The sequence below is a fragment of the Mesoplodon bidens genome, assembly GCF_964165515.1.
Source record: "Mesoplodon bidens genome assembly, chromosome: 4".
Lineage (NCBI taxonomy): Eukaryota > Metazoa > Chordata > Mammalia > Artiodactyla > Ziphiidae > Mesoplodon > Mesoplodon bidens.
The window spans coordinates 43,966,719-43,981,610 of NC_138160.1; the positions used below are offsets into that span (position 1 = coordinate 43,966,719).

Consider the following 14,892-nt stretch of genomic DNA (forward strand, 5'->3'; position numbering starts at 1 on the left):
GCTTCTTAGGAAAAGATGGACAACGGAGTCAAGCACAAAAGCACCTAAAAGAGTTCTCTCTTTTTTTCATCAATGTTTTCCCTAAAGATCATGTCTCACACTCATCTCATCTCAAAATGTCTAAACTTTTGTCTAAATGTGAACTTTAAGAATTCAGTCCTCCTTTACTTCATCACTGCACCCGGCATCCTGATTAATACTGACCAGGACTGCTTTCTAAGAGATAGAGTTTAGCAGAAACCCTCAACATGAGTTCTGCTTCAAGACTTTTCCAGGTATGGATGATTCTCTCCCTAAGAGACCCATTCTCTCAGCAGTAATACCATAACCACTAAGCTAACATACTCACTGTATATTCAGGTGTTCTTTCCATGAAGCTCCAAGTCTTGATGACCATTTACAGTTTCTCATCAACTCTGCTAAGCCCTAAAGGCTCAATGACAACCAAGCTTCTGCCACTCTGCCTGATGCATAGACTACAAGTATCAAATGTGTTCAGTCTACAAGGGCCAAATGAAAAGGAGAAGCCCATTACTTGTTCTTTTTATTTATCTTCCTGTTTTTCATTTAGACTCTGAATACATAAACCAAAGTTTATTTTTTTGTGTTAACCAATTTGCCAAGCTGTTAAACCATTAGAAGTCTTTATGATGCAAGCAGTGGCCAAGATGGCAGAGAAGGAAGACCCTGAGCTCACCTCCTTCAACAGGCACAGCAAAATCATGATTATTTACAGAGCAACTATCCATAAGAGTGACCTGAAGATTAGCAGAAAAGATCTTCTATAGCTAAAGCTATAAAGAAGAAACCACAACAAGACAAGTAGAAAGGGTGAAGATGCAGTATCGTCATCACCCATATTCCCAGCGTAGGCAACCCACAAATGGGAGAATAATTACAATTGCAGAGGTTCTCCCCAAGGAGCAAAAGGTCCTAGCTCCACATCAGGCTCCTCAACCCGGGGGTGTACACAAGTAATATGAACCTCCAGACTGTTTGGCTCTGAAAGCCAGTAGGGCTTACTTCTGGGAGAGCCAGAGGGCTGTGGGAAATAAAGACTCCACTCTTAAGAGAGAGCACACAAAATCTCATATGTTTCAAGACCCAGGGCAGGGCTTCCCTGGTGGCGCAGTGGTTGAGAGTCCGCCTGCCGATGCAGGGGACACGGGTTCGTGCCCCGGTCTGGGAGGATCCCACGTGCCGCGGAGTGGCTGGGCCCGTGAGCCATGGCCGCTGGGCCTGCGCGTCCAGAGCCTGTGCTCCACAACGGGAGAGGCCACGGCAGTGAGAGGCCCGCGTACCACAAAAAAAAAAAAAAAAAAAAAAAGACCCAGGGCAGAAGCAGTTATTTGAATGGAGCTTCAGTAGGACCCACTTGCTGATCTTGGAGAGACTCACAGGAGGCAGAAGGCAACTGAAACTCACTCTGGGAACAAGGACACTGGCAGCAGCCATTTTGGGAAGCTCATCCCACCACCAGGACACTGGTGCTGCTAAGTGCCACTTTAGAGTCCTCCCTCTAGCCAGTCAATGGCAGACCAGGCCTGCCCACCAGACAGCACCAGCCCTGGGATGCCCCAAGCCAGGCAGCTAGGTGGGCAGGAACACAGACCTACCCACCAGCAGGTTGACTGCTGTAGAACCCCGAGCCCCCAGCCATCCCAGCACATGACACCACCCACCACAGGACCCAGCCCCACCTACAAGTGGGCCACCACCAGCACTGGGACCCCCAAGAACCACTCACATACACACACACACACACACACACACACACACACACACAGAGCTAGTCATGTGACCCAGCCCCACCCACCAGTGGGCCAGCACTAGCCCCAGTCCCGGCCTCACACACCAGGGGTCTGGCACCAGCCCCGAGATCTGATGGGCCCCAGCCCCACCCACCTGTGGCAGACACCATCCCCAGACCCCCCAAGGCCCTACAGCCACAAACTCTGTGCCCAGGCACTGCCCACAGAGGGCCAACACCAGCTCCAGAACTTTCAGACCCCATAGTCAAAGACCCCAGGACCTGGTTCTGCCCATCAGTGGGCCAGCACTAGCCCCAGGTCCTCCTGGGCCCTGACACTGCCCACCAGCAAGCCAACCCAAGCCCCAGGACCACCACAGCCCCCCACAGCAAGTTGCGTAAAGACCCGGCCCAGCCACTAGTAGTCTGGCACCACCCCGGACACCCAGGGCCCTGGCCCTGCCCAACAGCAGGCCAACACCAGCTGCAGGACACCTTGGGCCCCTTGACCAGCCATGTCAGAATCCAGCCAACCACCTTCAGGCCATTACCAGGTTGGGTGGTGGATGGCCATGCAGCCAGCCAAGCCATGACCCAGCCCCACCCACCACCCAACCCCATCCACCAGCAGTTGGCAGCCTCCACACAAGGCAGGGCCTGGCAACCAACGGGATCGAGGGCCACCAACGCACACTGGTACACCCACAATTGTCAGCCAGCCACAAAAGAAGAACCCATGCAGCCCCTACAGGGCACCCATAGAACACAAAGCTCTGGTGACCAGAGAGGAGTACACTGGTGGGCCACATAGAACATCTCCTACATAAAGCCACTTCTCCAAGATCAGGAAATGTAACCAACCTACCAAATACACAGAAATAAAAACAGTGAATTACGCAAAATGAGGAAACAGAGAAAAACATTCCAAGTAAAGAAACAAGATAAAACCCCAGAAGAAGAACTAAGTGAAGTGGAGATAAGCAACCTACCTGAAAAAGAGTTTAAGATAATGATCATAAAGATGCCCGAAGAACTTGTGAGAAGAATGGATGAACAGTTAGAAAATATAAAGCAGAATCAAACAGCACTGAAGAATGCAATAACTGAAATAAAAAATACTCTAGAAGGAATCAACAGAACATTATATGATACAAAGGAACTGGAAGGCAGAATTGTGTAAATCACTGAAACTGAACAGAAGAAGAAAGAAAAAAAAAAGAATAAAAACAAATGAGGAGAGTTTAAGAGACTTCTGGGAAAACATCCAGGTCCAGGAAGCATAGAGAGTCTCAAACAGGATCAACTTAAAAGCAGCCTACCAAAAACATTATAATTAAAATGGCAATAATTAAAAATAAAGAAACAACATTGAAAGCAGCATGGTAAAAGCAACAAGTTACCTACAAGGGAACCCCCATAAAGCAACAAGTTACCTACAAGGGAACCCCCATAAAGCTATCAGCTAACTTCTCAGCAGAAACTCTGAAGGCCAGAAGGGAGTGACACAATGTATTTAAAGAGATGAAAAGTAAAAACCTACAACCAAGAATACTCTACCCCGCAAGGCTTTCACTCAGATGTGAAAGAGAGATCAAAGTTTTACAGACAAGCAAAAGCTAAGAGTTCAACACCAGTACAAGCTTGGACTACGTAACAAATTTTTCACAGCCAGCCAGGATCCTTGCTACTCATGGCTAGCCAGCCTGATCAGGGAATTTTCGAGTAAGCCCCTAGCAGTTGCCAGGATCACTTGTCCTGAGGACCTTCCCTTCAAAATGGCCCAAAGCCAGAAACTAACACAACACTGAAAAGCAATTACACTCCAATAAAGATATTAAAAAAAAAAAAATTCCCCAAACCAGCAAAGGCTGCCCCAGTGCTTCGCAGTCAGAAAAACGAATCAACATTTGGGAGCAGCTGAAAGGCTCCACGCAGTAGGGTTGTTTGGGCAGACAGTTACAAAGTTGGCTGTGCAGTACAGTTTTGACCTCCGGTTTCTGGCTTTGAAAGTCTTCACAATGGACCACATTTTATACGCAACTATGGACCAGGCCACGTGGCTGACAGGGTCTTGGTGCTCCGGCCGGGTATGAGGCCTGAGCCTCTGAGGTGGGAGAGCTGAGATCAGGACATCGGTCTACCAGAGACCTCCCGGCCCCACGTAATATCAATCAGCAAGAGCTCTCCCAGAGACCTCCGTATCAACACTAAGAACCAGCTCCACTCAACGACAAGCAAGGTCCAGTGCTGGACACCCGATGCCAAACGACTACCAAGACAGGAACACAACCCCACCCATTAGCAGAGAGGCTGCCTAAAATCATAATAAGGTCACAGACACCCCAAAACACACCACTGGACGTGGTCCTGCCCACCAGAAAGACAAGATCCAGCCTCATCCACCAGAACACAGGCACCAGGAAGCCTACACAACCCACTGAACCAGCCTTACCCACTGGAGGCAGACACCAAAAACAACAGGAACTGCGAACCTGCAGCCTATGAAAACGAGACCCCAAACACAGTAAGTTAAGCAAAATGAGAAGACAGAGAAATATGCAGCAGATGAAGGAGCAAGGTAAAAACCCACCAGACCAAACAAATGAAGACGGAATAGGCAGTCTACCTGAAAAAGAATTCAGAGTAATGATAGTAAAGATGATCCAAAATCTTGGAAATAGAATGGAGAAAATACAAGAAACGTTTAACAAAGACCTAGAAGAACTAAAGAGCAAACAAACAATGATGAACAACACAATAAATGAAATTTAAAATTCTCTGGAAGGAATCAATAGCAGAATAACTGAGGCAGAAGAATGGATAAGTAACCTGAAAGATAAAATAGTGGAAATAACTACCGCAGAGCAGAATAAAGAAAAAAGAATGAAAAGAATTGAGGACAGTCACAGACACCTCTGGGACAACATTAAACACACCAACATTCAAATCACAGGGGTCCCAGAAGAAGAGAAAAACAAAGGGACTGAGAAAATATTTGAAGAGATTATAGTTGAAAACTTCCCTAATATGGGAAAGGAAATACTCAATCAGGTCCAGGAAGTGCAGAAAGTACCATACAGGATAAATCCAAGGAGAAACACATCAAGACACATATTAATCAAACTATCAAAAATTAAATACAAAGAAAAAATATTAAAAGCAGCAAGGGAAAAAGCAACAAATAACATACAAGGGAATCCCCATAAGGTTAACAGTGGATCTTTCAGCAGAAACTCTGCAAGCCAGCAGGGAGTGGCAGGACATATTTAAAGCAATGAAAGGGAAAAACCTACAATCAAGATTACTCTACCCAGCAAGGATCTCATTCAGATTTGACGGAGAAATTAAAACCTTTACAGACAAGCAAAAGTTAAGAGAATTCAGCACCACCAAACCAGCTCTACAACAAATGCTAAAGGAACTTCTCCAGGCAGGAAACATAAGACAAAGAAAAGACCTACAATAGTAAACCCAAAACAATTAAGAAAATGGTAATAGGAACATACATATTGATAATTACCTTGAATGTAAATGGATTAAATGCTCCAACCAAAAACCAGACTGGCTGAATGGATACAAAAATAAGACCCATATATATGCTGTCTACAAGAGACCCACTTCAGGCCTAGGGACACATACAGACTGAAAGTGAGGGGATGGAAAAAGATATTCCCTGCAAATGGAAATCAAGAGAAAGCTGGAGTAGCAATTCTCATATCAGACAAAAGAGACTTTATAATAAAGACTATTACAAGAGACAAAGAAGGACACTATATAATGATTAAATGATCAATCCAAGAAGAAGAAATAACAGTTGTAAATACTTATGCACCCAACAAAGGATCACCTCAATACATAAGGCAAATGCTAACAGCCATAAAAGGGGAAAGTGACAGTAACAAAATAATAGTAGGGGACTTTAACACCCCACTTTCACCAATGGACAGATCATCCAAAATGAAAATAAATAAGGAAACACAAGTATTAACTGATACATTAAACAAGACGGACTTAACTGATATTTATAGGACATTCCATCCACAAACAACAGAACACACTTTCTTCTCAAGTGCTCATGGGACATTCTCCAGGATAGATCATATCGTGGGTCACAAATCAAGCCTTGGTAAGTTTAAGAAAATTGAAATCATTATCAAGTATCCTTTCTGACCACAATGCTACTGAACTAGATATTAATTACAGGAAAATATCTGTTAAAAAATACAAACACATGGAGGCTAAACAGTACACTACTAACTAATCAAAAGATCACTGAAGAAATCAAAGAGGAAATCAAAAAATACCTAGAAACAAATGACAATGAAAACACAACAATCCAAAGCCTATGGGATGCAGCAAAAGCAGTTCTAAGAGGGAAGTTTATGGCAATACACTCCTACCTCAAGAAATAAAAAACATCTCAAATAAACAACCTAACCTTATACCCAAAGCAATTAGAGAAAGAAGAACAAAAGAAATCCAAAGTTAGCAGAAGGAAAAAAATCGTAAAAAGCAGATCAGAAACAAATGAAATAGAAACAAAGAAAACGATAGCAAAGATCAATAAAACTAAAAGCTGGTTCTTTGAGAAAATAAACAAAATTGATAAACCTTTAGCCAGACTCATGAAGAAAACGAGGGAGAAGACTCAAATCAACAGAATTAGAAATGAAAAAGAACGGGGGTATCGGCTCAGTGCTTTGTGGCCGCCTGGAGGGGTGGGATGGGGAGGGTGGGAGGGAGGGAGACACAGGAGGGAAGGGATGTGGGAACAGATGTATATGTATGACTGATTCACTTTGTTGTAAAGCAGAGACTAATAAAAAAAAAGAAAAAAAAAGAAATGAAAAAGGAGAAGCAACAACTGACACTGCAGAAATACAAAGGATCATGAGAGATTACTACAAGAAACTCTATGCCAATAAAATGGATAACCTGGAAGAAATGGACAAATTCTTACAAAAGCACAATCTTCCCAGACTGAACCAGGAAAAAATAGAAAATATAAACAAACCAGTCACAAGTAATGAAATTGAAACTGTGATTAAAAATCTTCCAACAAACAAAAGTCCAGGACCAGACGGATTCACAGGAGAATTCTATCAAACATTTAAAGAGCTAACACCTATCCTTCCAAAACTCTTCCAAAATATAGCAGAGGGAGGAACACTCCCAAACTCATTCCACAAGGCCACCAACACCCTGATACCAAAACCAGACAAAGATGTCACAAAAAAAGAAAACTACAGGCCAATATCACTGATGAACATAGATGCAAAAATCCTCAACAAAATACTAGCAAACAGAGTCTAACAGCACATTAAAAGGATCATACACCATGATCAAGTGGGGTTTACCACAGGAATGCAAGGATTCTTTAATATATGCAAATAAATCAATGTGATAAACCATATTAACAAATTGAAGGATAAAAACCATATGATAATCTCAATAGATGCTGAAGAAGCTTTTGACAAAATTCAACACCTATTTATGATAAAAACTCTCCGAAAGTAAGCATAGAGGGAACCTACCTCAACATAATAAAGGTCATATATGACTAACCCACAGCCAACATCGTTCTCAGTGGTGAAAAACTGAAACCATTTCCACTAAGATCAGGAACAAGACAAGGTTGCCCACTCTCACCACTATTATTCAACATAGTTTTGGAAGTTTTAGCCACAGCACTCAGAGAAGAGAAAGAAATAAAAGGAATCCAAATAGGAAAAGAAGAAGAAAAACTGTCACTGTTTGCAGATGACATGATATTATATACAGAGAATCCAAAAGATGCTACCAGAAAACTACTAGAGCTGATCAATTAATTTGGTACAGTAGCAGGATACAAAATTAATGCACAGAAATCTCTTGCATTCCTATTCACTAAGGATGAAAAATCTGAAAGAGAAATTAAGGAAACACTCCCATTTACCACTGCAACAAAAAGAATAAAATATCTAGGAATAAACCTACCTAAGGAGACAAAAGACCTATATGCAGAAAACTGTAAGACACTGATGAAAGAAATTAAAGGTGATACAAACAGATGGAGAGATATATTATGTTCTTGGATTGGAAGAATCAACATTGTGAAGATGACTATGCTACCCAAAGCAATCTACAAATTCAATGCAATCCCTATCAAACTACCAATGGCATTTTTCACAGAACTAGAACGAAAAATTTCACAATTTGTATGGAAACACAAAAGACCCCGAATAGCCAAAGCAATCTTGAGAAAGAAAAACAGAGCTGGAGGAATCAGGCTCCCTGACTTCAGATTATACTACAAAGCTACAGTAATCAAGACAGTATGGTACTGGCACAAAAAAGAAATACAGATCAATGGAACAGGATAGAAAGCCTAGAGGTAAACCCACACACATATGGTCACCTTATCTTTGATCAAGGAGGCAAGAATATACAATGGAGAAAAGACAGCCTCTTCAATAAGTGGTGATGGGAAAACTGGACAGCTACATGTAAAAGAATGAAATTAGAACACTCCCTAAGACCATACACAGAAATAAACTCAAAATGGATTAAAGACCTAAATGTAAGGCCAGACACTATAAAACTCTTAGAGGAAAACATAGGCAGAACACTCTATGACATAAATCACAGCAAGATCCTTTTTGACCCACTTCCTAGAGAAATGGAAATAAAAACAAAAATAAACAAATGGGACTTAATGAAAGTTAGAAGGTGTTTCACAGCAAAGGAAAGCATAAACAAGATGAAAAGACAACCTTCAGAATGGGAGAAAATATTTGCAAACGAAGCAACTGACAAAGGATTAATCCCCAAAATATACAAGCAGCTCATGCAGCTCAATATCAAAAAAACAAACAACTCAATCCAACAATGGGCAGAAGACCTAAATAAACAGATTGCCAACAGACACATGAAAGGATGCTCAACGTCACTAATCATTAGAGAAATGCAAATCAAATCTACAATGAAGTATCACCTCACACCAGTAAGAATGGCCATCATCAAAAATCTACAAACAATAAATGCTGGAGAGGGTGTGGAAAAAAGGGAACTCTCTTGAACTGTTGGTGGGAATGTCAATTCATACAGACACTATGGAGAACAGTATGGAGGTTCCTTAAAAAACTAAAAATAGAACCACCATATGACCCAGTAATCCCACTACTAGGCAAATACCGAGAAAAGCATAATTCAAAAAGACTCATGAACCACAATGGTCACTGCAGCACTATTTAGAATACCCAGGACATGGAAGCAACCTAAGTGTTCACTGACAGATGAATGGATAGAGAAAATGTCGCACATATATACTATGGCGTATTACTCAGCCATAAAAAGAAATGAAATTGAGTTATTTGTAGTAAGGTGGATGGACCTAGAGACTGTCATACAGAGTGAAGTAAGTCAGAAAGAGAAAAACAAATACCATATGCTAACACATATATATGGAATCTACAAAAAAAAAAAAAGGTTATGAAGAACCTAGGGGCAGGATGGGAATAAAGATGCAGACCTACTAGAGAATGGACTTGAGGACACAGGGATGGGGAAGGGTAAGCTGGGATGAAGTGAGAGAGTGGCATGGACATATATACACTACCAAATGTAAAATAGATAGCTAGTGGGAAGCAGCTGCATAGCACAGGGAGATCAGCTCGGTGCTTTGTGACCACCTAGAGGGGTGGGATAGGGAGGGTGGCAGGGAGACGCAAGAGGGAGGGGATATGGGGACATATGTATACGTATAGCTGATTCACTATGTTATACTGCAGAAACTAACACAACACTGTAAAGCAATTATATTCCAAGAAAGATGTTAAAAAAAAAACAACAGAAGAGTTCAACACCAGGAAACCAGCTTTACAAGAAATGTTAAAGGGACTTCTCTAAGTGGAAAAGAAAAAGCCATAATTATAAATATGAAAACTATGAAAGGAAAAATCTCATTGGTAAAGGCAAATATATAATAAAGGTAGTAGATCAACCACGTATAAAGGTAGTAGGAAGGTTAAAAGACAAAAGTAGTAAAGTCATCTATATCCAAAATAAGCAAAGCAATACACAAAACAAAAGGATGTAAAATATGACATCACAAACAGTAAACGGGGGTTGGGGGAGGGAGGAGTAAAAATGAAGGGTGGTTAAAAAGCATTCAAACTTAACCGATCAGCAACCTAAAATAATCATATATATATATATAGAGAGAGAGAGAGAGCCAGCCACATGGTAACCACAAACCAAAATTCTATAATAGATACACTGACAAAAAAGAGAAAACAGTCCAAATATAACATTACAGATAGTCATCAAATCACAAGGAAAGAAAGCAAAAGAAGAAACAGAAAAGAACCACAAAAACAACCCCTAAACAATTAACAGAATGGCAATAAGTACACACATATCAATAATTACTTTAAATATAAATGCTCCAATCAAAAGACAGACCGCTGAATGCATACAAAAAGAACTATATATATGCTGCCTATAAGAGACACACTTTAGATCTAAAGACACACAGAGACTAAAAATGAAAAGACAGCCTCTTCAATACATGGTGTTGGGAAAACTGGATAGCTACATTGAGAAGAATCAAACTGGACTGCTCTCTCACACTGTGAACAAAAATAATCAAAATGGATTAAAGACTTAAGTGTCAGACCTGAAACCATAAAACTTCTAGAAGAAAACATAGGCAGTAACTTCTTTGACAGCAGTCTTAGCAATATTTTTTTGAAGATATGTCTCCTCAAGCAAGGGAGACAAAAGCAAAAATAAACAAATGGGACTACATCAAACGGAAAAGCTTTTGCACAACAAAGGTTAACTATCAACAAAACAAAAAGGCCAACTACTGAATGGGAGAAGATATTTGCAAATGATATATCTGATAAGGGGTTAATATACAAAATATACAATTCAACATCAAAAAAACAAACAACCTGATTTTTAAATGGTCAGAGGATCTGAATAGACATTTTTCCAAAGACGTACAGATGGCCAACAGATGCAGGAAAAGACAGTCAACATCACTAATCATCCGGGAAACGCAAATCAAAACCACAATAAGATGTCACCTCACACATGTCATAATGGCTATTATCCAAAAGAAAACAAATAACAAGTGTTGGTAAGGATGTGAAAAAAGGGGAACCCTCATGCACTGTTGGTTGGAATGTAAATTGGTGCAGCCACTATGGAAAACCGTATGGAAGTTCCTCAAAAAACTAAAAATAGAACTACCATATGACCCAGCAATACCACCCCTGGGTATTTATCTGAAGAAAACAAGAACGCTAGTTAGAAAGGATATATACACCCCACGTTTACTGCAGCATCATTTACAATAGCCAAGGTATGGAAGCAACCTAAGTGCCCATCAAAAGATGAATGGATAAAAGAGAGGTGCTGTATATATACAATGGAATATTACCCAGCCATAAAAAAGAATGAAATCTCGCCATAAGCAACAACATGGATGGACCTAGAGGGAATTATGCTAAGTGAAGTAAGTCAAACAGAGAAAGACATATGATCTCATATGCGGAACCTAAAAAACAAAACAAGTGAACAAACATAACCCAAGTCATAGATACAGAGAACAAACAGGTGGTTGACAGAAGCGAAGGGCTTGGGGCAAGGAGAGAAACAGGTGAAGGAGATTACGAGGTACAAACTTTCAGTTACAAAATATATGAGTCACAGGTATGAAATGTACAGTGTGGGGAATACAGTTAATAATTATGTTCTATCTTTGTATGGTAATGGATGACAACTAGATTTATCATGGTGATCATTTTGAAATGTACAGAAATATCAAATCACTATGTTGTATACCAGAAACTAACATAATGTTACAGGTCAATTATAATTCAAAAACAAACTAACAAACAAACTCACAAAGAAAAAGATCAGATTTGTAGCTATCAGAGGCATTGGTTGGGGGAAGGGGAATTAGATGAAGGTAGTCAAAAAGCAGAAACTTCCATTTATAAGATAAATAAGTGTGGCCGCCTAGAGGGGTGGGCTAGCGAGGGTGGGAGGGAGACACAAGAGGGAGGGCATATGGGGATATATGTATACGTATAGCTGATTCACTTTGTTATACAGCAGAAACTAACACACCACTGTAAAGCAATTATACTCCAGTAAAGATGTTAAAAAAATAATTAATTAATTAACTAACTAACTAAATAGATAGCTAGTGGGAAGCAGCTGCATAGAACATGGAGGGAGCTCAGCTCTGCTTTGTGACCACCTAGAGGGGTGGGATAGGGAAGGTGGGAGGGAGATGCAAGAGGGAGGGGATATGGGGATATATGTATGCATATAGGTGATTCACTTTGTTATACAGCAGAAACTAACACACCATTGTAAAGCAAGTATACTCCAATAAAGATGTTTAAAAAAAAAAGATAAGTACTAGTGATGTAATGTGCAACATGATAAAGATCATTAACACTGCTGTATGTTATAAATTGTTGACAGAGTTCATCATAAAAGTTCTCATCACAAGGGAAAAAATTTTTTTCTATTTCTTGAATGTTGTGTCTGTATGAGATGATGGACGTTCACTAAACCTACTGTGGTAATCATTAAAAAATAAAATAAATGAAAAAAGCAAAGAGTAGCATTCCTAATCTTTCAAGAGGAATGAATAAGTTAGTCAGCTACAATGTTAGTATCTAGATACAAGGAGATAAATTTCAAGTTTCCAGTAATATTTTAAAACATTTGAGCACAGGGCTTCCCAGATGGCGCAGTGGTTAAGAATCCACCTGCCAATGAAGGGAACACGGGTTCGAGCCCTGGTCCAGGAAGATCCCACATGTCGCGGAGCAACTAATCCCGTGTGCCACAACTACAGCACCTGAGCTCTAGAGCCCACAAGCCACAACTACTGAGCCCATGCACCACAGCTACTGAAGCCCGCGCACCTAGAGCCCATGGTCCACAACGAGAAGCCACCGCAATGAGAAGTCGGCGCACCACAACAAAGAGTAGCCCCTGCTCGCCACAAAGCCCACGTGCAGCAACGAAGACCCAACGCGGCCGAAAATAAAAATAAAATAAATTTATTTTAAAAAGATTAAAATAAAACATTTGAGCACAAACATTTTCACCTCAAACGACAATAAATAAATATCTAGCCAACAAAATATTTATTAAAGAACAGGTTTATAATGTGGCTAGAACCTGAGAATTTCAGAGAATGGAAAACGGTGCTATAGGAAAGATATCTCTTACCAATAAGATAAAACAAGATAAATAAATCTAATAACTCTTAGCCTGCAGGTTCATGTTAAAAGTAAAGTATTGGGCTTCCCTGGTGGCGCAGTGGTTGAGTCCGCCTGCCAGTGCAGGGGACACGGGTTCGTGCCCCGGTCCAGGAAGATCCCACATGCCGCGGAGCGGCTGGGCCCGTGAGCCATGGCCACGGAGCCTGCGCTTCCGGAGCCTGTGCTCCGCAATGGGAGAGGCCACAACAGTGAGAGGCCCACGTACCGTAAAAAAAAAAAAAAAAGTAAAGTATTGCCTTAGCTAATTTTATTACATTAGGTGGGAAGGAGAAGAGAAAGGGAAGTAAATGAAAGAGAAAATCCTTACACTTCATTTTCACTATGAATTAGAGGGCTATTTCCCTTAAGGCTCTCTATTAGCAAATGGAGTAATTAGAATTTATTCTTGCTTCATGTACTGTTTATCTAGTGTAGATGCAAATTAAAAAGGCAAATGTCTTTAAGTCTTTAAGATGCTTACAAGTTTTCCAAAGCTTTATTTCTAGTAAATGCAACATTAAAAAAAAAATTAAACTAGAGCTGACTTTGCTAACTGACCCTTATACTACCTCTCATATCTGAATTCAGACTATCCTCTGATTCACCAAATTGTCTGCATACAGAGGAAGGGGTGACATGCCCAAGCCTTTAATACAAATACCACAGTTGCAGCACAAACCTTTTGCACTTAACAGTACACGCTGTAGAGGTGAATACTCAGATCTATAATTTTAATTGTCGCCAGCCCTATGCAATAACTAAACGCTCAGCCTTCAACTCTAACTCAATAAGCAAATTTGTTTTGTATTTACAAACAACCTCCACTTCTAGAATTCCTTTTACTTATAAGAACTCTATATATAATAATGGAAACTTTCAGTGTCTACAATGCATATTTCCAAATTGGTTGAATTTTTTAATTAGCATTTCTTTCTTTTGGAGTAAGAAAAGGTATGTAGTACAGAAATTAAATCCACATATGATTAGTGTCCAAAACTCAGTAGGCTTTCTATCCTTATTCTCAAGAAAAATTTGTATTAATAGACCCAAATATATTGAAAAATGTTCTTAAGCATACCCATTAACAGTAAGTTGTTTTTTTCCCTTGGACCACAAAAGAAATTACTCTTAGATTTAGAAAAAATTTTGTGGGACACAAACAAGTATAATTAGTCCATTTTTAAAAACAGGAATATTCAAGTGGGCAAATATTGAGTGAATCCATTGTGCAAGGAATTCTGTGAAATGATACAAAGAATACAAAGTTGAATAAGGCACAGTACATAATTACAGCAGAGAATAAACAGAGATACAAAGAGCTACGAAGTTTCAAAAGAACAGGAACTGGTGAGGCTCTAAGTGGTGATATTCAAAAAGGTGCTGGTTATCAGAGTCAGAATCTCAGTAGAGGGGGTCTGGTATAGAGGCAGGATTTGGGGGTAGTAAAGCATCCCTGAAGTCACAGCGGTAAAAGAAATTGTGTAAGTGAAAAGAAGTGAAAGGCGAGGCATGGGGCAATAGCAATATTAAAGGGATGAGCACAGCAAGAGGATCCACTGATGCAGCAGACTTGGTAGACTGAGGGAAGGTCAGGAGAAAGCGGCACCATTCAGGCCAAGTCCAAAGACAGCATTTCAGGAGGTGGTGATTGGTCCACAGTGTCCAATGGGTTTTCAATTGCCAAACTTAGCAAAAGTGGTTTCAATAAGGAAGAAGGAGTGGAAACCAGACCACAGAGGTTTTAGTAAGAAATGATAAGAAAATAAGCATGAATCTACCAAAAATGCACACTATCTTTCTGAGAGTTTAAGTGAAGAGACTATATCACAGAAGGCCCTAGAAATGTTTTAAATTAATATTAATATTTGC

General features: G+C 40.3%; 1 protein-coding gene across 2 annotated transcripts in view; it reads right to left on the reverse strand.

The window, feature by feature from the left end:
* Positions 1–14,892, reverse strand: part of PLPP1 (phospholipid phosphatase 1) — a 116,839-nt gene that overhangs the window by 49,160 nt on the left and 52,787 nt on the right. The gene's annotated exons all lie outside the window — the stretch shown is intronic.